A 22,928-nucleotide genomic window follows, 5' to 3' on the forward strand; every position below is an offset into this window, starting at 1 on the left:
ATAAACATGGGAATAATGTTGTTCAAATTATTTTTTTCTGACTCTGGTTTACATCGCCTGGAGGTAGCAACAACAAAAGGGATACTTAACAAGGAGATACGCTGTAGCAGTGTGACTCCAACAGATGCTCCTGAAGAGGCTGGAGGTTTAAGCCAGCTCCTTAGAGCGTTCTTAAGTCTATTTACTCTCAACAGCGGCTCTTCAGCTCTTGTCGTTTGACCTAGTGGTTTTATGAGGCGTGGAAACGACTGCAACTTCGTTTTCCGAGATGCTTTCTCTCACGTGGTGAAATCTCGATCTCTTTGGCATCTCTGGCTATAGTTCTTCTGTAGAGCACCTCTGCTTATAGTGCCCTTGAAGTCATTTTATTTTTGCAGGAAAGCGCATTCCCTAATGATCTCTCCTGTTTTAGAAATGCTACATAAGGCATGTTTGATTCAACGGACAAACAGTATACTAATTGTACAATGCAGATCTATGCAGCATTCGTACTGGATTTGACTGGGATTCTGAAATACTTCTTGAAAAGGTATTCAGATTTGTTTGCACCTATAAGAAAAACACAGACCTGAAATAGACCTGAAACTCCCTACCTTCCAATCTCTGATGTTGCTGTCCTTAAACTCGGACGTGATGTTCTGCAGACGTGCAGTGTCCCTTTACTCTCGTTGACCTCCGTTGTCGGACGCAGTTAAAGTGGAACTGGCCAGACTGCACAGGAAAGTACAGAATGATAAAATGTTTTTACGGCTCAAAATGTCCCTTTAGACCCTCGTCATGTCTCTGCTAGGAACGGGCAGGTAGATAGGTTTAACAGATGCTCATGATGTTTCACACGGGGTGTTGTAGTGTTTTAAAAGATGTGTTAGCGGACCACAGATTATCTTGAAAAGATTTAGGTTTGCACTGGCTGGGATTCAAACCTGACTCAATTATTTGGAAGGCGCCTGTACCACCAATGCACTTCCGAGAAGCACCTGCAAATTATCACAATCCTCTCTCTCACCTACAAAGTTATGGAGACACAGACGTCCAATGAAAGCTCAAGGCTCCACTCAAGGCTTTATTCACTCAAGGCTCCACTCTTTTGTTGTGATGTCATTTTAATTAATATTAGCTTTGACAAGGTGTCATTTTTGCCTCTTAAAGTTAAAGTCTGCTCCTTTCTTCCTGGTATAGAAAAAACGTGTTCCATCTTTGTTTAAAAACACCACTAAAAGTAAATTATTCAGCTCTACCGCCTGTGTGCATTGACAAGACATCTCAAAAGGACATATTAAATAAGAACACGATCCTTCCTGTTACCATTCCTGTGGTTGGGGCGTTGTTTCACCCTTTTACGTTAAATAATCAGTACTGCTGTTTTTCTATGCATAGTTTAATCAAGAGCACTTAAAAGATGCAAAAAGCTTTCAAATAAAATAGAATTGAAAGACAGTCGAGTAAGGAGGTAGAAAAAAAGCACTCCCCCGTCTGGGAATCAACCACCGTCGCCCATGTAACTGGATACAAAAATAACAGATTAATTTGTGCCCAATCTCTTTAAGCATCGATGCGATTATTTTTCCTTCCTTAATTCTTCATTCCTATGAATTTACTCTGTAGTAGAAGAAACGCGAAAGTGGGAAACTGCAGGCATTCTTCGTGAGTGGTGCGATCAGTGAGCATTTGCACATCTCTAAGTCTGTTCCATAACCTTTTCCATTGGGGATGTAGCTCAGTGGTAGAGCGCATGCTTTGCATGTATGAGGTCCTGGGTTCAGTTCTTGGCATCTCCTGGTGCTTTATGTTATAGTACTCACATCGCAATCTTCTGTTGAGTGAGAACTCTTTGCTCGAGTTCAGAGAGAGCCAGGTTTACAAAATTAAATGCAGACACACTCGACATGCTGCAGAGTTGCGCTGCTGTTTTAAATGTACCTCATTTAGTTCTGTTAAATCCTAAATTATTTGAACTAATAATTTAGTTCAAATTCAGGAAATCCAGAGATTGCTTCACACTTGTCGTGGCTGTTGAAGAAAACACCTGTTGAATCTCACCCGGGATTTCCTGAGAGATCATTCAGCGAGCGAATCCTCCTTCTGAACTCCGCACTAAACTGAAAGCTTCACGAACTCCTCACTCTGTGTCCTGTACTGCTCTCGTGTAGATTTTTACGTTTAAGGAAAATGCAAAAGAGCATGACAATTATTGATTGTATAAAATATCCATAGCACAACTCGAGAAAGTACTGAAGGACTACACATCGACTTTTGATGATTACAAGAGATTCAAGAAACACAATCACCCGCACCTGGGTTTGAATCCTGAACTCTAGAGTTAAAAGAACATAAGCGACGGATATGACCTATAAACTCTCTTAATTGTCTTATAGTTTATGAAATAAAACAATGTCTTAATAAATTCTAACTGTTGATAGACGATTTATTGAATTTTAACAAAATCACAATTACAAACTTTTTCGGTTAAACTGTTATTCACATACTCTAACGTAAATAAACGTTAGTGTCTTCCGGTGTGTGAGTCAATTTCTCCAAAAAAATATTTGTTAGTCTGGCGGGAGGCTGTGCAACGTGTTAAGAAATAGAATTTCTAAAAGACAGGCTCCCTAAGCTTAACATCAAGGCTGTTTTCTCTACAGAAATGCTCTTTAAATTTCAGCACTGTTGCAACTCCCTTTATAAAGGGTGTGCACACGTATACAACCAAGGCATTGAAAGTTTTTTTTTAAATTATTGTTCCGAAAAATGTTCCATTTGTTTTCTTTTTAATGTTGTTGATTAAAAGATTTTATTAAATGTGAAAAAAATCTGAATGTGAAAAAAGGTCAAAATGCTATTGAAAAAAATCAGTTATGTGAGGAATGATGGATTGTTGGAGCCCCTTTACTACCCATGTCATGCTGTATTTCTCACTCATTCTACTGGGAATGGTAGCGTCGCTTCTAGATAGTCTGTCAGTGGTCATTCCAGACGGGTCAGGTATGACTGCTCTTCCGCACAAGAGACACGTGACTTGCGAGGATCCCGACAGTGTTGACTTTGTTTCAGAGCCCGGATAGCTCAGTCGGTAGAGCATCAGACTTTTAATCTGAGGGCCCAGGGTTCAAGTCCCTGTTCGGGCGGATGTGCTATTCATAAGTCTATTGTTAATGTCATTCTAAATAGTCTTTTATCTTTCACTCTTCTAGCTGTACTGTGGTTATTTTAAATGTCCATTACTTGTATTTACAGTAGTGTATTTAGTGTTTCATTTCACAAACCGAAAATGTTCAAGTAGATCTTGTCACTCTACTCCACGTAATTATCTAAATTAAATCACAGTAGAGTACAGGACACGCAGTGAGGAGCTCACACAGTGAGTACTCTTGAATACGACAAGAGGAAAGGCACACTGCAACTCTGCAGAACATCACGTCCGAGTTTACAGTGACAGCAGAGGTTGGAAGCGACGTAGTTTTTTAATACTCGCTCGCTGAAGATCTCTCAAGAAACCTCGGTTGAGATTTAACGGGTGTCTAATAATCACGTTCAAAAAGGTGACGATAAGTTTTTTTTTTTAACTAGGTAGCCTTAATGGCAACACGGTGTGAGTAGATCTTAAAGCAGCTGCAGGGTACCCGTAATGGCAACACAGTGCTTTGAGTTCGGCTTTTCTTATTTCTTCTGCAGAACCAGTGGAATCGGAATATACTGATCCGCATAAGAAGCGCTTTCGGGTTCTGATCATTTTTATTGAGCGCTGCTCTAAGTACCACAGGCAAGATGGCTGGTGGTCTAAGGCGTTGCGTTCAGGTCGCAGTTAACCCTGGAGACGTTTGTTAAAATCTCACTTCTAATAAAGAGGTCTTTCTCGTTAGAGTAGAAACAATAGAAGCCTTAAGCGGGGAAAAAATCACAACATCTCGCATTTCACGTGTTTAATGTTAACTGTCTCAGTGGTTGCCTCGGTGATTGATGGCTCTTCTCCCTCGCAGGGTGACGGCAAACTTCTTCAGAGAGGGAGTCTCCCACGCACGGCTTTTCTTTATCAAGAGCTGAGACAACAGAAACAGACTTCCAACTGACATGAATTACTTCTTGAGCGTTTATGACTGTCTTTAAAAGCTGAGAGCAGGTGAAAAAGTCTTTGGAAATGAGGCAATGACTGCTGACAGTAAACAGAGCTGACGCTCAGCTGCAGACAAGCGCTCCTCGTTAGCATAGTGCTGAGTACCCCCGCTTGTTGCGCGGGAGACTGGGGTACATTTCTGTGACAGGGCGCTGGTTTAATGTTTTAACAACCTGACTTCACTTAAAAAAGTATGTACTGTGTACTACGTTTCGGACTAGATAGTGCGTTAGAATATGGAGATCATCTCCAGCTTTGAGCTCAACTGCAACAAGAAGTCATGCTAAATGTAGTATAGTGAGTAGACATCGCCAGACAACAGAACGAGAGAGTAGAAGGCAGGAATATATGGTGTAAGGGCGTGATCTGTGTAGTTAATAAAATAGTTAAAATAATATAAAAACGTCTCTTTATTAAGATACACAACATTGAAGGCGACGAGAGATGAGTGCTTGACGGACTCAAAGCGAGTGCAGTGCAGATTTTAGTTCTCTTGCTGGTAGAAACGAACTTCGTTTAGCTTGCGCCATGGAAGATATGGCAGCCGCGCCGAGAAGCTTTGCTTATGCCCAGCTTTTTTCCACCGCTTCCACTGAACCTCGGAGCTCCGGATTTGTATACGGAATACAAGATATGGATGGAGTCGTACAGATTTTGTTAAATAGCCAGTGGATCTACAGAAGCTCAGGATGCCGTGAGACGTGCTACATTACTGCACTGTATCGGGGCTCCCGTGCAGCGGATTTTCGCCAACCTCCCTGGAGAAAAAGGTACATATGAACAGACTGTAGCTGCCTTAGACGCTTACTTTACACCGCGGAGAAAAGTGGTTTTGGAACTGCATACATTTAGGCAGAGAACTTAGTCTCAGGACGAATCTGTTGATGCTTTTGTGACTGCACTAAGAGAACTGGCTAAATCTTGTGACTTTGGAGTATTGGAAACTGACATGTTAAGAGATCAACTTATGGAAAAATGTGCACATACTGTAAGAGACTATAAATTGCTGCAGGAGGAAGGGCTGACATTAGAAAGAGCTCTTACAGTCGCTAGAATTCATGAAGCAGCTCAAGCAGAATCAAGAATGCTTTCTGACCACAGTGACAAAGTGACACTGAACTTTACAAAGTTTACAAACAAAAGCCGAGCAGCAGGACGCAGTCATGCTAGAGATATAGAAGAACAGGGGACGGCTGACATTACTTGTTACAGGTGCGGACTAACAATGCACAAAGCAGATGAATCCGGAGCGTGAACAGCAAGATGTCTACACTGTAAGAAAACAGGACATTATGCACACGTCTGCAGAACATCATGTCCGAGTTTAAGGACAGTAACATCAGGGATTGGAAGCTAGGGAGTTTCAGGTCTGTGTTTTTATTATAGGTTCAAGAAAGTCTGAATACCTTTGCAAGAAGTATTTCAGAATCCCACTCAAATCCAGTACGAATGCTGCATAAATCTGCATTGTTCAATTAGTATCCCAGTGGGCAAAAGACGTATAATATACGTCTATTAATTGCATACCTTAGACGTCTAAATGTGGTCTACAATGCGTCTAGAATGAAATTCTAATATACGTCTAAAGTTATACGTCAATTATACGTCTATGTTTAGACGTTCATTATAAATAAATGGTTGGAGTTCTATTATACGGATAAATTTAGAGGACTATTATACATATATGGTTAGAGTTCCGGATAACTTTAGAGGACTATTATACGTATATGGTTAGAGGTCTATTATACGTATAACTTTAGATGTCTATTATACGTATATGGTTAGAGGTCTATTATACGTATAACTTTAGAGGTCTATTATACGTATATGGTTAGAGGTCTATTATACGGATAACTTTAGAGGTCTATTATACGTATATGGGTAGAGGTCTATTATACATCAAAGATAGATTTTATAGGTGTAGAAACAAGTAAACCAAGCCAATGATTAGGTTTAGAAATTTATTCTGAAAATACACATTCACACCTGAAACATATGTATTTCAAATTATACTTGTATACAATCAATCAATCAACAATCAACATATGGGCAATAATCATAAAAAACACAACTAGTCTTAAACTTCAGCTACAAATTCTGGTAACATGGCAATATACAGTATAGTAATGACAAACACAAAACTAATAACATTAACACACTAACTCAAAACCACATTTTGATTCAAATATACATTTTAAAATGTACAACTTCTATATTTCCAAGAAAAAAAAATATTTCAATGGAAGTTAAGTCGATTTTTGTCCACTATTTGCAAACCCTGTCTAATTGTCATAACAGTTAGAACCAAAAATCTATTATTTTCAGAGTCCAGATCTCCTGGCCCCCTGCCTTGCATATGCATTCTTCAAGTAACACATTGCGTGCTCCTTTATTTCTTTTTCTGTTGATGTAGGGTGGGACTTCAGCACCGCAGCTAGGAGAAAATTATAAAATATTACTTCCCAAATAAATGATGATTAATATCTTCTTTAGTATAATCTAAAAAATGAACGGTTTTCTAAGCTCAAAGCTGAAATAAATGTATAAAATTTGGCTTGCATCATAGCAGTTGAGCAATAAAGTCTGTCCTATTTAAAGAGTACCCAAAGTTTGAAAGTACAACATAGAAAAAGAATAAGAGAAACGGCAAAACGATTTTGTGTCATCTTCCCCATTCACAGTATTTTATGTGCCATTTTTTTGCTTATTCACGTACTATTTTAATCAAAATAATATTAAGAAAGATCTGTATGTATTCAGATAGTATTATTATTGTTCATACTTACTCGTCAAAAGAGGATTGCTGAGATATTTGCGGATATACTTCTACGTTTGAAAAACGTGTCCAAAATGGTGACCAACGAATACTAGCAATGCATTGTGGTATATAACCGGAAAATATGCTGGTTTCGATATTTTCTCAACGTATGCGTTTATTAATGTCGTCGATATTATGGTTGAAATTTAACATTGATAATACATCGCGGCTATGTGCCCCCTGCTATGAGCTGATGTGCAATTTTAACACATGCAGTTAGTAAGGATCGGTCACTGTTGTATGGTATTATATATAATGACATTATGGAATAGGATGGGGACAGGCCTGGCATCACGGGGGGAGGGGGGAATGTCGCCCCTTCAGTTTTGGGCAAAAAGATTTACCTAACTTAATTTGCGCCCTAAAAAAATAGTTGTACTTTGTCAATGGTCAGACAACACTAAATGACACGAACAGTCACTCAGTCTGTTTGATGGGCAGGAGGGCTATCCGTCCAGGAACTGCACATATCAGTGTCGTTATTGAGTGTCAACATTACGATCCTGTTTGCTCAGGTGGACCGATTCCTTGCAGTAGTTTATCATTATACTTAAAATCGTTATATAACTAGGACTAGTTATAGCAGTCTGTGCTTTCTGTTGGTTTTACAACATTTTTTTCTTAACGATTCAGAACGTCCATGTAGCTGCAAAAATAAACGCTTTTGGTACTTTTCGCTCCAGGCAATACAAACCGTGAGAGTGACGAAAAATGTGAAACTGAACTTCATCGCAAATACCAGATTGCTAGTCGTTATCTTCTATCATGAAGCACTAATCAATGGCATAGCTGCGAGATTTCATTTGGGTAGCTGCACCGTACAGTTCCGTTTCAACCAAAATATCACTCCCCCCTCAGAATTTCAGATGCCCCCCTACAGATTTTTCCCCGGGCACCGCGCACTGATGGGGGACGGGGTGTCCAGGAAATGGTATCAACTTTTGTCAAGAAAATAAAAATAGAAACTCTATAGGCACTCAAACATTTTACTGTTTTTTTTCAGGCAGGTGGCAAGACCCCCTCTGCAAAACCCTTGTATGCCAAGCTGTGGGCATTGATTCGTCGAATATACGTATATTTACGGCGAAAATACGGCTATACATATATATACGTCGCCTCGACGTATAATCAACGTCGAATTGCAACCGTTAAATCGACGACATGAATAAACGCATATATAACGTCGAAAACACATCTAACACAGTGCCTGAGGCTTTTTACTGTATGTATCGTGTGTGCCGCAACTAGGAGTATACGGCATTCTGCCCAGTGTACAAAGTAAATTATTTTCGCAGTAATTAATTTATTATATTTACTATATTTATTATACACGTGTAAATAATCAGAGAACACATCAGGGCTGTGAAGATTGAAGATCTCTCCATTGTTTCTCATTTCACCTCTGACGGCCACGACCACTCTAATCTCTCCGTCTGTGTTCTCAAAGACGGTTTTCCGAACTCATACATCAGAAAGACCACCGAAACTAAAATTATTCTGCAGCTAGGATCACACATTCTCCCTTCCCTTAACAAAAGATTACTGTTCTTTTAACTTTTCTCCATTCATTGGAAGTTTCATTTCACACCTCTCTGCACACATTCTGACTTCACACCTCTTGATTGGCCTCTCTTTCTGTCCCCTGCTCCCGCCTCTCACTCCCCCTCCCTCTCAACCTTTGTTCTCCCGCTACTTTACCTTTGCCTACTGCCCTGTCTCTCTCACACCTGAAGAAGGCTCCACGGCCAAAACGTTGTGTTCTCTTTCTTCTTTTTTTCAGCATGGAATAAACCTATTACTTGTTCCTTTGTATCCAAATAAATAGCGACTGTCCAAATTATATTTTTGTATGGAATATATTTCAGAAAATCGCAAACCAATGTTAAAAACTCACCACAACACGGACTTACACTGAGAAAAGGTGAATGCACTTTCTGCTTATTGCTACGGCCTTCCCCCCGATTATGAAAATGTCTCACAGTTCTGACACCGACGTGTGAAAGACAATGTAACAGACTATCAAAATCCTGAAGTGCAAGAAATTTTAAGGCACCAGTTTTTTAAATATGATCCTGGCATGTCAGAATACATTTCGAAAAAGTATGGCACGAATTGCACGAATTGCAATGGCACAAATTGTTGAGAATATCACTGACCTTGCTGATATTTGCAGGGGATACGAATGTATTGCACATGTTGAACTACAACAAGTAAAAATTGAGCTCCTTAGTCAATATCACCGGGAATGTCCAATAATGACGAACATCAGTAGCTTCAAGGAAACTTAGACTTGCACATGGAGTTTTATCTTCGAATGGAGGGTGGGAGAATTCATTTATACTCTCGGTGCTCATTAGCTAAACTATTTTAAAAACATGACACGGATTTGTTTGACTGCACCAGCTAGCTCTCCACTGTCAATTGACAGGACTTTAGAAGAACATGTTCTCATACAACCAACATACAAATTACACATCTTAAGGAACATGAAGAGAAATCCGTGTACTAAATAACATAAAACTGTCGCTGCAAATTATCACCAAGCTGTTCTATGTGTCTGACCTCCTCTTTCCTACTTTGCAGCGAGCACAAATCTTTCTGTTTCTTCATCGCAATTTTACTGTCTCTTTCCCCCAAGTGGAGATGGATCCACAGCCGAAACTTTAGGTCAGTTCCTGTTACTCTGTCCGATTGAAAGAGCTGTATTAAAGGCACTCCCATCTCTGCAGGAACGTTATTGCTGCTCTCAACACAATATACTGCAGCCAAATGTGATAGAGATACTGTCACTGCCTGTGGGCCACATGTTCCTGCTGTCAACTTATTATGTCATGTTCATCCACACCCAGAAACATTACTGCTGGAGCACCAGAGTTATATAATGTAGGCACAGTCCATAGAGCATGAATCTCTTAATATCAGAACTGTGGGTTCAGCCCCCACATTGGGTCCCTCTGTGTCAATTTGATCCCCCCAATCCTCCTAGCATGACCTGATGGCGTAACAGTGATACCCAGTACCCAGCGAAATTCAGCATTCTTTCCACTTGATTCAGATTTTGATCTGAAATCATCAGCCGAACAAGAGTTTGTCTAAATCGAGGGAGATGTGCTCACAAGCAAGTATTAAACACTTCAGCATTTTCTGTTCGAATACCACACTTTGTCAAAACACTGCCGCTTCTTAAGCTAATAAGTAACGGTTTTTGAGCACGCATTGTATTGTAGCATTAGCAGGTTCTTTTTCAGAACTAAAGAACAGTGGAGACGCGATTAACCAAGCACTGACTTTATTTAACAACCACACCAAAACCAAACACAGGATCTACACACACATGAGGAGACTGACGAACACGTACACACATTTAGGGTGGTAATTACCTAACAACACACTCTACTTTTACAGGACTACACAGGGCACTAGAATTACTAGGACATTATTTACACAGGTAGGGTCAGCCGCTGGTCATCGTGCTGACCCTCAGACTCTTCCCGCCTACCACTCCCAGCATGCCCAGCGGTACTACGAGCGCCTAGGGGCGCTTCCTCCTCACCACCAGTTACACTGCCCCCACCTGAAGCATCTGGCGTCTCGCCGACGTCGAACACCCCCCTCAGGCTGTACTCGTATTCGGCCAACTGCTGCGGACGCCCCACTATCGGCCGGCTCCGGCCCCGGCTGCTCCTCTGGAGCCTCCTCACACGGCTCCTCCTCCCGGGCCTGGTAGGGGGCCAGGCGGTCTCGGTACAGGACCACCACTCTCCCCTGTGTTCGCAACCGGACACGGTAGCAGACCTCGCCCACCACCCCGAGTACCTCAGCGGGCCCCTCCCACGACGGCGCCAGCTTAGGGTTGAGGCCTTTGCAGCGGCGCGGGTTGTACACACAAACCGAGTCCTCGGGCTGGAAGGCAGGCCCCCTGCAGCGCAGGTCGTAGTACCGCTTCTGCCGGATCCCCGCCTGTGTCAGGTGGGTCCGTGCAAAGCTGTGCACCCGCTGCATCCGCTGCCACAGGTCCCACTCGTAGTCCAGTCCAGCTGGCGGTGCCGACCCGTCTCCGGGCGGCGGGCCGAAGACCAGGTCCACCAGGGTTCGCATTTCCCGGCCCAGCATGAGCGAGGCCGGGGTAAACCCGGTGGATTCCTGGACCGCGGTCCTGTACGCCCAGAGCGCAATGGGGAGGTGGCGGTCCCAGTCCCGTTGGTGCCGGGACACCAGGGTGGCCAGCTGGGTGGCGAACGTCCGATTAAACCGCTCCACCAACCCGTCGCTCTGGGGATGCAGCGGTGTGGTCCGCGTCTTAGTGATCCCCAGGCGCTGGCACACTCTGGCGAAGACCTCGAAGTTACGCCCCTGGTCACTGTGTAACTCCTCCGGCACCCCCAGCCTGGCAAATATCCCCTCCAGCGGTGCATCGGCCACCGTGGGGGCACTCTGGTCCGGGAGGGTGTAGGCCTCTGGCCACTTCGTAAAATAATCCATGGCCACCAAGACGTAGCGGTTCCCAGCCTCGGTGTGCGGAAACGGGCCAAAAACGTCCACCCCTACCCGCTCCATAGGAGCCCCCACCTGGTGTTGTTGGAGGGGGGCCCGAGAGCGCTCGGGGGGACCCTTCTGCGCCACGCACACCGCACACGTTCGGCAGTACCTCTGCATGTCCCGGTGGCAAAGACCCTAATAAAAATGGCCTCGGAGACGCTGCAGGGTTTTCTTACCGCCGAAGTGCCCCATGCCCGGCTGGCCGTGCACCGCTCGGAGCACCGCCCCGCGGAGCAACTGAGGCACCACCAGCTGCCACCGTACCTCACCACTGGAGGGTACCCGCCACCCCCGGTGCAGCACCCCGTCCTTTACCTCCAAGGCCTCCCACAGGGCGCAGAGGGCCTTGACGGACTTCGGGTGTGGGGCGAACTTCTCTCGCGTAGGCCGCACCCCTGCTGCCCTCCAGCGGAGCACCGGCCCCACGTCAGGATCAGCTGCCTGACGCTGCGCCAGGTCTGGCAGGCCCACCCCCAGCGGCCCCTCCCGGGCCGTGGCCGCAGTGCCCACCCCCGCCACGGTGTGGACAGCCACCTCACGCTGCTCCCGCCGGGCGCAGTGATGGCAGTCCGCGGCCTCGCAGGGGCGCCGCGAGAGAGCGTCGGCATTGAGATGGCGAGACCCCGCACAGTGCACAACAGTGAAGTCGTACTCCTGCAGGATCTTTATCCATCGCGCCATCTGCCCCTCCGGCTCCTTTTAGTGGAGCAGCCAGGTGAGGGACGCATGGTCGGTCCTCAGCCGGAACCGGGTCCCGAACAGGTACGGCCTGAAGTGGTGGACCGCCGCCATCACCGCCAGCAGCTCGCGAGGGGTCACGCAGTAGTTCCGTTCAGCCCTAGTCAAAGCCCGACTATAGTAGGCCACTACGCGCTCCCCATCCGGCCCCTCCTGCGCCAACACCGCGCCCACCCCCGAGTCACTCGCGTCGGTATCAAGAACATACGGCAATCGCGGGTCGGGGTAGGCCAGCACGGGGGCCCCCACCAGAGCTTCACGCAACCAGTCTCACAGCCCGAGTCCCAGTCGAAACGGCGGCCCTTGTCGGTGAGGGGTTGAGCCTCAGGCCAGCACGGCGGATGCAGTCCAGCACCGCCTGGAGGTTCGTCAAGGCCTGGTCGAAGCCCCGGGCATGAACCAGCAGATCGTCCAGATACAGCACACACTGGTTCCGCGGGACAGATGCCAGCACCCTTTCCATCAGCCTCTCGAACGTCGCCGGGGCATTGCACAGGCCAAAAGGAATGACAGTAAACTGCCAGAGGCCCTGGCCGATAGAAAAGGCCGTCTTCGGGCGAGCATCGGGAGCAAGCGGTACCTGCCAGTAGCCGCAGCGGAGGTCCAGGGAGCTGAACCAGGTCGACCCGGTGATGTAGTCTAGGGCGTCATCTATCCTCGGCAGGGGGTAGGAATCTTTCCGGGTGACCTCGTTCACCTTGCGGTAGTTGACGCAGAACCTCCACGAGCCATCTTTTTTTTTTACCAGTACAGCTGGCGCCGACCACGGGCTCGCGGAGGGCTCAATCACCCCCGCTGCGGCCATCTCCTGGATCTTTTCCTCGGCGGCGGTCCGCTTGGGTTGAACCATGCGTCCCGGTGGGATGCGGATGGGCCGAGCGTCGCCGGTGTTGATCTCGTGTTGGACCAGGGCAGTGCGGGTGCAGTCCTCATCTATCGCCGCAAAGAGATCCTCGTTCTGGGCGAGTAGTGCCTGGAGCCGCTGCCGCTGGTCCTGATCGAGGCCCTCGCAGCTCCGCTGGTAGAGATCCTCAACGGCGCGCCTCGCTTCCACGCAACGCTCGGCTCCTGCCGCCGCCGCCTTGTCTGGCCCCCCGGCTGACTCGGGAGCAGGATCCAGCACGCTCGCTCCCCGGCTCACAGGCCTGGTCTGCCCCGGCGACTGCCGCCGCCGCTGCCTCTTTTTCTCCCGGCTCCGGCAAGCCCGCGTCCCTCGGCCTTCGCCGGGCCTGCCCTCCACCAGGTGAAGTCGCTCCCCCTGCCACACCAACTCCTGCCAGCTCAAGTCCAAACTGGCCCCCAGTCGCTGCAGTACGTCCAGCCCCAGAATGCAGTCCTCCTGGATGGGTGCAAGGTAGCAGGGGTGGCGGACCGTCGCTGCACCTAGACGGAAGGCAAGCACCCGTTTCCCCCGGACTGCGGCGAGCTGTCCCGTCACGGTCCATAGCCGCAGGCTGGAGGCCTCCCATCCTGGGGGGTTGGTGCCCTCGGTGTCGGGGAGGACGCCCGGCCGGTGTAGGGTTACCGATGAACCGGTGTCGAGTAGGGCCAGGCAGGGTTGGTCCTCGATTTTGCAGTGGAGGTACAGGCCCCGGCTACAGCCGACTCGCCCCACGGTGGCGTGAGGGGCGCCGGTCTTAACAGCGCTCTCCGGAGCGGGGGTTGAGGTGTTCGAGGGGTGGCCTTCCCCATGCATGCGGGGCTGTTCCGCGGGGGTTGCTGCCCAGGCTGGCTCCTCTTCCCCCTCGCTGGATTCCTCCGTCGCCGCCTCGGTCAGCCGGCAGGGCGCACTGCGTCTGCTGGCACTTCCAGCCACCCCGAACACGGCCTCAGCCCGTGTAGCAAGGGCCAAGGCCTGCTCCAGCAATGTTGGCCCCGCAGCTCCTCGGGTGAGAGGGCCTTGAGAAAAGCCTGGAGAGCCATCTCCCGCTGCGCCTCCCGGGGAAAAGTTGGGTATCCTCGGCGGGCGAGGAACGCGACATCAGCGGCAACCGGGCCCAGTCGCTCTCCTGGTTGGCGCCGCTGCAGAGCCAGCCTCTCCCGCATCAAGTCCGGCGCCTCCTCTACACCGAGAGCCGCCGCCAGCGCCGTGTATTCGCCTCTGTCCTCCTCCAGGACGTCCAGGAGCGCCTGGCAGGCCACTCCTTCCAGCGCCACCGCCAGGTGGCCGACCATCTCTGCCCGGCTCCAGCCATTCGTCCGGGCCGCGAGCTGGAACTGCGCCTCGTAGATTTCCCACAGCGCTTCCCCATCGTAGCGACCTGGTCTCACCCGCGCCGATGGGTGTGGGAATCGCTGATCGGCTCTGGCAGGGAGAGTATCCTCTATCTGACCAGGAGTAGCGGCCAGTCGCCCCAATTCTACCAGCGGAACCACTATTGAATAGCCCTGGTAAGGGCTGTGGCCACCTGTCGCACCCAGGAGTTGCTCAGGCTCCCTATGTGCACTGCCAATAGGTTCTGTTTCTTCCAGCGTCAGCCGGCGCTTAACAGAATCGGGTCATGTCTGCCACGGGTTGTCCATTCTGCCCGCTTCTGACACCAATATAGCGTTTGCAGGTTCTTTTCAGAACAAGGACAAGTGGAGACACAATTAACAAACAAGCATTAGCTTTATTCGTTTACAACCACACAAAACCAAACACAGGATCTACACACACATGAGGAGACTGACGGAACACGTACACATAGTTAGGGTGGTAATTACCTAACAACACACTACACTTTTACAGGACTACACAGGGCACTAGAATTACTAGGACATTATTTAAACAGGTAGGGTCAGCCGCTGGTCATCGTGCTGACCCTCAGACTGTCCCCGGCTACCACTCCCAGCATGCCCAGCGGTACTATGAGCGCCTAGGGGCGCTTCCTCCTCACCACCAGGCGAGGGCGTTACAATATGGACTCCCAGGAGGCTCCCATACTTCGGATTCTTGCGTTCTTATCAGGACATACTGATGCGCAAACATATTCATTACCATATTTCAAAGCATTGGAATAATATATGTCGTACAGCAACACAAAAACAGGAAGACAAGTATCACAGCTACGATAATCGGTGTTAGTAACTTAAAGAAAAACATTCGTCCTGGCCCAAACAGTGATTCTAACCAGGAGAGAAATGGGTGAGGATGTAGAATGAGGCATTAAAGCACATACATAACAAGATGCATTAAATTTATTTAACTTTACAGTATGATTTATAAGTTTATACCACAAATTACTCATATCCCCCTCATTATCAGTTTCATTCAGCCAGTTTGTATACAAAGAGGCTTCGCATTTAGATTCTTCCTCTTTCTGGGTGGTGACAGGCTTCCACATAAAAAGGAAAAAGGCTGGGCACATCAGTCCCAAGCATGTGATCCCCATCTATCCCTGTGGAGACATCACTCCTGCGCTTTGCTCAGTTCGTTTGTGACCTTTTTACAGTGGGAAGCATGAATTCAGGGCACCCTTTCCGTGACTTTCACAGCAGTGGCAGTGGTCAGCAGCCTTGGTACGGCCCCCTCCACCTGAGTGAACACCACTTCTTTTTCCTGAAGTCTTTCACCAAAAGAGTAATAACTCTTAGAAAAATCTACACATTGTTCCACTGCCTCAGCTGTGCCATTTCTCATTGGCCCGTTCCTGCAAAACATCTTATTATGAACAAACAAATCATAATAATAATTTGCATCTAGGGGAATCACTCCCAAGGGTAACCCCCCCTTAAAACCATATTGTTCTATCCATCAGGTTCTGCCACTAGATAAGAGAACCTTTCCCATGAAGTCATTTTTTGACCTTTATGATCCCTTCAGGGCGTACAATTAGCACAGAAGCAGCAGCTTTAGTCCACATGTTTTTCAAGCAGGATATTAACAGTATGATTATAACGAATAATACCAGACACACAAATATGTATTGAACCAGAGACCCTCTCCAGGTTCCTAGCACATACTGTAGCCATGCACCAATGCCCCAATCATCTGGATTATAATTATGATATATATTTTTCTTCATCATAGATGTGCTTTGCTAAGTCATTAATTTGCTAATAATTGTCTAGAATACAAGTACTGTTTAGTCTTTGCTCACCTAAACAGCTGTCTATCACCCTAATAGAGAATGGCCTAAAACTGTGATTATAGCGAGGAGCATACAGTTATTTCCATTCTAATACATCTGAGTTACACTCAGACTAAAAGCAGGGCTATTTACCCATGCCAATAAACCTAAATAATCACCTCTATCAAAGGGGATTACTCCCATGAGCATCTTTTATAGCAATACAATCCCATCAGGAGCTCTGATTATTATTTGTGGCTGACTGATAAAGTATTGATTCCATATCCCCATTTATAAAAGTAAAACTCCTTACACTTAACAGGTACACTGTCACCCCCCCTCAGGAAGCTCAACAAACACAGAAACAGTGACAATATAATCATGTTCACTCAGTCTCTGGTGCAGTGGTTCGGTGTCAGCGCAATGCGTAGATCCAGCGATCTCATCCTGTCACTCAGATGGCAGAGTCGGTAGTCAGTTGCACTTGATATGGTCCTTCCCAGCAGGGTTGCAACATCTGGCAGGGTATATCTTCCTCACCCACACCCACTCACCAGGTATCAGATCGTGTCTTCCCTCTACTGGAGGTCTCCAAGCGTCCAGCACCTGTTCACCAGCCCCGTGCACCACTTCAATTAACAACCTACAATACTACAATAGAGAATTAGCAAATTCAACAATCCATTAGCCAAATTCATCCCTCCAGGAAGTTTCGTTGATTGGCCTGTGATGATATCAAACAGGCTCTATTACACAGTTCTGTTTGATCCAGCCCGCATCCCATGGTGTTCCTTCAGTCTGATGTCTAGTCAATCTTTTCTGTTCCTTCATTCCACTGTTCCAGCAGACTGAGGGTGATCTCAGTCCATCTCACCCCGAATAATCCAGCCACAGCTTGTCCCTTGATCATAATACAAGCGGTAGGGCAGTGCCCACCAAGGGCTTATCTCCATCATCAAGTGTTTGGTAGACACAGAGGCAGTGACAGCAACCCACTGGGAAAACAGATTATAAGAGCCAAGGTTGTAAACATTTGCTACTGCATGAAAGGTTTCTCAGGAGCAGGCCTTTTGAGCTGTAGCACCTGCACCTGAACTGTAGTTGAGTTCCTTTGATAAGCATCACATTGAGATACCACATAAGTGGCTACTGCTTCAAACACGGTCCCCACCCAGGTTTGGGTAACCGGCACACCATTTGACTCACACCCAGGTGTCCGACAGAGTGCATTAGTCGAGCTACAAAGGGCATTAGGCTGTGAGGGCATGCAGAGCGTCCAGTGTGCTGGCAGCACCACACTCTTTTCTAACCATGTCCTTTTCTCTGCTTTAGAGGCCTCAGCCTGAATATCCTGTAGCTGTCCCCTTTTCACCAACAGAGGTCTCACAGGGGTCTCAGACTCCTGTTCTACCAGGACTGTGCACCTGACAGCTACATCTGCAAAGTTGTTCCCTCGAGTTACTGGAAACATTTCTTTATTATGTGATTTATACTGAAGAAAGATGTGAAGACGGGGGTTTGAATTTAATCTTTTCTGTAGGGGGTTTAGACTTCCAAGTCACAAGCAGGGGGTTTATGGCAGGAAAGGGGGTTAACTGATAAGGATTGCAGATGCCAGCTAGGAACCCCCCTGGGTGTAATGTTAAACTGACCATTTGCCCAGAACATCATAAACTGGCCACATACCATGAACCCCCCTCTTTACCATCAGACCGAGTGACGTCAGAAACGGAGAAGAAAACTGTATATAACCCAAAAGTTTGTAACAATACGGGGAACAATACTTCGGTTTTGTTGTTTCTTGCGGGAAACAATACTTCGGCTTTATTGTTCCTTGCATGCAATAAACTCATCTGTTTTACTTCATCTCGGGATCAAGAACCTTATTTCTTCTGTTACAACAAAACTTTACCACAGCTACTTCAGTCAGTAGCTGCAAAGCTTCTAACAGTTCAGAGACAAACCCAGCATTCTTGACTGGAGTCCCTTCCATGTTGGGGAAATCCCTATTCCTTCACTGCCATCCAAAATTGTGGCATACACCAAATGTATATATACAGTCTATATAAATTGCTACAATTTTCCATTTAGCATATTTACAAGTTTCAATTAAATATTTTCATTCGGTCTGCTAGTTCTACACCAGATTATTCACAGTTTATACAGCCAGGCAGGTAGTCTGCACAACATATAAACACGGCCCCTTGGCCACCGCATCAAGGGGTCCTGAATAATAATAACCCACCAGACGATGCCTATCTCCATGCTCCTGCACCAGCACAATGGCTCAAAACCCATTTCTTTCACTTACAGACAGATTACATACAGATGATCCGTCTGAGGGAATACAGTCCAGGGCCAGTGTCTGCAAAAAAGCTTGTTTCAAAACATCAAAAACGGTTTCTATTGAGTTAGGTTTACATAAATGCTATTTCATGCAGTAATTCCTTATAAAATGCTGCAGTCTGGGCCTAAAACAGGTCTGGGGTGTCCCCCACCCACATCAGTAGTTGAAACTGTACATCTTTTCCCAAGCAGACTGTGACAGCTTATATTTGCTTTAAACACAACCCTTGCACCCCTTCTCCTGTAGCCTCCTGTTACCCGTTAGAAAACTTTATATCACATCTTTATACTGTTTTAGTCTAAAAACAGGACAGATGTGCTCCTGTGTCCCCCAGTTACTGCACACTGTAAGATTATTTCACTTTTATTTAAATCCTGAGATAAATTTAGGAAGGCTACAGAGGGGTTTACTAGATTAAAACTATTAGTTCACGCACAGCTCTCGTTTCAGCTTCTGACATGTTCTTTAATTGTGAAATCAAGCCTCTTTCTTACAATTTCTCCAAAAAACACATTTTTTTTAGTAACTGCACACCAGCTTATTAGTAGTTTTGTCTTTGGGGTTTTATATCTCGGTATAACATTAAAGTCGCACAATAATTTCGACAAACTGGCGGCTCCCTTTTCTCCTCCTTGGGAGTCTTTTTACCTCCCATTTGCAGCGCTTGCACTTCTGCATGCATGCTTCGCGAGTTATTAAATCAAATCTGTCTCCGCTGTCCGTAATATCAGGAAAGCATAGTTGTACATTCTTGGCAACATCAGGTTTTAACCCACTCAAGTAAATTTGTTTTATTACTGTGGAAGTATCTTCATTCACTTCCTTCTCATCGGCTAACCCCGAGTATACTATCCATAAAGCTATAAACCTTTCTGTAAAATCTGAAACATCCTCACTTCCTTCTGCTGACATGCTGTTACTTTTCTCTAATCAGATTTCGGTGGGTAATGCTCTTTAAAAAATCTCCACACTAATTCCCACCCTTCTCCTTGATTCTCTCTTCTATTTCTTCTTTTGCTGTTTCTTTTTCTGCATATATAACTTCGTTTCGTTCAGCCATTGCTTTTAGCTTTTCCATCATAGATTTTTGCGTCTCATCTATGATATTCTGTTGAATTCTCAAATATTCCTCTAAATATTGTTTATTTTTATCCAAATGTTCATACACTTTTCTACATTTCTGTTCAGCCTAAATTCCGTCTGACATATTTCTTTTAAGTTTCACTTTGGATTAATCAAACTTTTTTTTTTCTTCACACTAAACCATTTTCACCTCTCCCACGTGCCCCGTGGAGCCCCCCAGTCGAGACAAACTGACGAACTATCAAAATTCGGGAACACAGACCAGGTTCCAAATCCTGGCTTTAAACACACAGTTGAATCGAGTTACCATTTTCGGCTCTTCTGCGAGTACAGTTCTAGTTACTACCTTCAGCCGTACTGCAGTCGTGTACCAGGATGCAACACCTGGATTGTTTCGCACGGGCAGGGCGAGATGCTATTCCTTCAGCAATCCCTTTTTTTCTACCCCACCTTCACAAAACAGGCATCTAAAAACACATACACCATTAACTCATTTTTCTGTTGTACTTGCTTCAGCACCACAGCAACATGGAGAGGACAAGGGACTTTTTAGAAAAGAGGAGTCCTTACCTCTTTTTAGAAGCGGCCGCCTAACTTTTCCTCTCCATGTCCGTGTGGTTTAATTTAGATGGATACTTCTTCATCATTTGGGTCACGTATCCGCCAATCTGCCTCCTCCTTTTTAGAGGACGTTGTAAACCTTTAGGAACAATATAATCTAGCAACAAGGTTATGTAACTGTAATTAGGCTTAAGACAATCAAGAACAAGGCTTGCCTTTCTTCGAAATTCTTTACGGTCATCAGGCAATTTAGGAAAAGTCTTAACTAATGCAAATAATTCACTAGGAGACCAATGTCAATGTTCCTTCTGGACCTGTCAAAGTGCACATTGGCATTTCATGAACAAGTGAAAAGGCTTTGGCTCCTGACCGCTTTCTAGTTTCGGTGGAGACTTTTTCTTTTTAGAAGGCATGGCCATGACTTTAGCTGCAGCTTGCTGTTCTTTAGTTTCAAGACTAGTCTTTTTTGAAGCTTCCCATTATTTCTGTGATTCTTCTTTCCATTACATAAGTTTTCCAATTCACTTTCTTTCCTTTCTTCTCCTTCTCTTCTAAGTTTCCCCTTCTTCAGGAAACTTCTTTTTCCTAATTCAACTTTCCTCTGTCCATTCTGATTCACTTACAAAGATCCTTCATAGTTATGGGCCCCTAATTATCATATATAAATTATGTGCAAGTTCCCTTACACCTATTACCCTAGCTTTACAGTTCATGAACATAATTTTTTTTTTTACTCTAACACAGGCTATAATTGTTTCTCTGAATTTGTCGTACATGTACTTTTGCTGGACTGCTCGGTCCCATTTTCGTCTTTGAATTTTAATTTCCCATTTTTACCGATCGGTGCCTTACTTAGAACCTTATCACATTAACTACTCCGCAGAGCAAAAACCACACGTCTGTGTTAAGATAAGTTCTTTATATGAGTCCCAGACTCATCAAACCCGCGTGAGAACACCACTGTGGCTCGCTTCTCAAACTATTAATTTTTAAGGATCACTTACTGACATCAGACAGCTGCCAATTCTCCAGACGCGTCTCTGGAAGGATAAACAGTTTATCCTCCGAGGTTCGACCAATTTGCTAAAATTGTCCGGGTCCGGATGGAGTTTCAGCAGCCGTTCGCGTTCAGGTTTGTGATCCCGGACGAGCCCCCAAATTGTCATGGAAATATAACTATCAAGGAAGCCACAAGAGAGAGTTCTCACCTGAGTAAGGTCTTAATTTCAATATTGCAATATTGGGAGCCCTGTTGCCACTCTGCAAAGTGCAACCAGAGACTCATTTTGTTACAAGCAGTACAGGGTTTTTATAAGACGTTGCGCTGTGAAAAAGCTCAGTGCTTTGTCCCATCAAAAACTTCCCCTTTCCCTGAGACAAAACAGATTACATCATAGAGCGAGAGAAGAAGCAATAGATTTGTTATTCAAAGCTAATCAGTTACTTTCAGCTAATTCTAACGACCCAGACAGCATATATTGTTTTGGTACTTTGTCTTCTAAAGTAACCTAAACAGTGTACTTTGTTGACGCACTGTTTTCTAAAATTCTGCACGTACTGTAACACAGCAATTACATCCTTGAAATATATTTTCTAAAAGCACCAATATATTTTTTTCTAAACTCTCTACATTTTAAGAATCAATTTACTTATTAGATTTCCACTTCAAACGCTTGCAGAAAATGCCAGCAATTCAAAGCGTGTAGGAAGCATGAACAGACCAATTCTGCAATTTCTTTTATTGCGGGCAGTGCTTTCCGAGTCGATGGCTCTGCATTAGAAATGAGAAGTGCTGAACTCTAAACACGTTCTTGCCATTACTGCTACTCCTGCTGCTACTCCTTCGTCCTCGAAAAAAGAAAAGACAGGCATGTTTTGAGTCTCAAAATGATCTTCTGGATCCACAAGAAACATGTACATTTGATTGATTCCGCAGTATTTTGGATGTACTGTACTTATAACTTCCATCGAAGAGAGATTTCATCAGTTGCATGAAATTGAAACTTTCGACTTTTTGTCTGGTATTGAAAATATGTTTAAAAAAAACCATAAACAATTTTCTAACAAACAACTCATAAATTATTGCCAGGATCTATATTTAGCGTTCAGTAGTGATAACACTGCTGATATTGATTGAGTAGAAATCTATGATGTATTGACAGCTTTATCTGAAGCGAGAAGTCCTAGAACGCCATCTATGAAGTTTAAGGATTCATACCAAGAAATGCCTTTTGTTTCCCACCCCAACTGCTGCTTTTGCATTACACATTATGTGAACATTACCAGTTTTGGTAGCTTCTGGGCACGATTTTCCTAAACTGAAACTTATTACAAAATTCATTAAGATGAACCATGTCCAAAATTGTAAATCAGGACTAATTTTAATATCAAATGAAATTACTACAGAGGAAAAGGCTTAACTGAAATATGAATAATACTATGCAAGCCTGAAAAATAGAACAATTCAATTTATAGAACTTATTTTTTTATTTTTTGAGAGATGGGCTCACACACCGGAAGACACTAAAGTTCCTCTTCGTTAGAGTATGTGATTCAAGCCCATGTTCGGACGGATGTGTTTCTCTTGTAATCATCAAATGTCATTGTTTTGTCCTTCAGTTCTTTCTCGAGTTGTACCATGGATATTTTATACCATCAATACTTTTCATGCTCTTTTGC

The 22,928-nt window shown here is 45.2% G+C and overlaps 1 non-coding gene across 1 annotated transcript; it reads left to right on the forward strand.

The window, feature by feature from the left end:
* Nucleotides 1-3,052: 3,052 nt before the first annotated feature.
* Nucleotides 3,053-3,125, forward strand: trnak-uuu (transfer RNA lysine (anticodon UUU)). The gene has a single exon. It is a non-coding gene; the product is annotated as a tRNA-Lys (tRNA).
* Nucleotides 3,126-22,928: the final 19,803 nt, after the last annotated feature.

Source organism: Lepisosteus platostomus, chromosome 5, assembly GCF_059453375.1.
Source record: "Lepisosteus platostomus isolate fLepPlt1 chromosome 5, fLepPlt1.hap1, whole genome shotgun sequence".
In the NCBI taxonomy this organism is placed as follows: domain Eukaryota; kingdom Metazoa; phylum Chordata; class Actinopteri; order Semionotiformes; family Lepisosteidae; genus Lepisosteus; species Lepisosteus platostomus.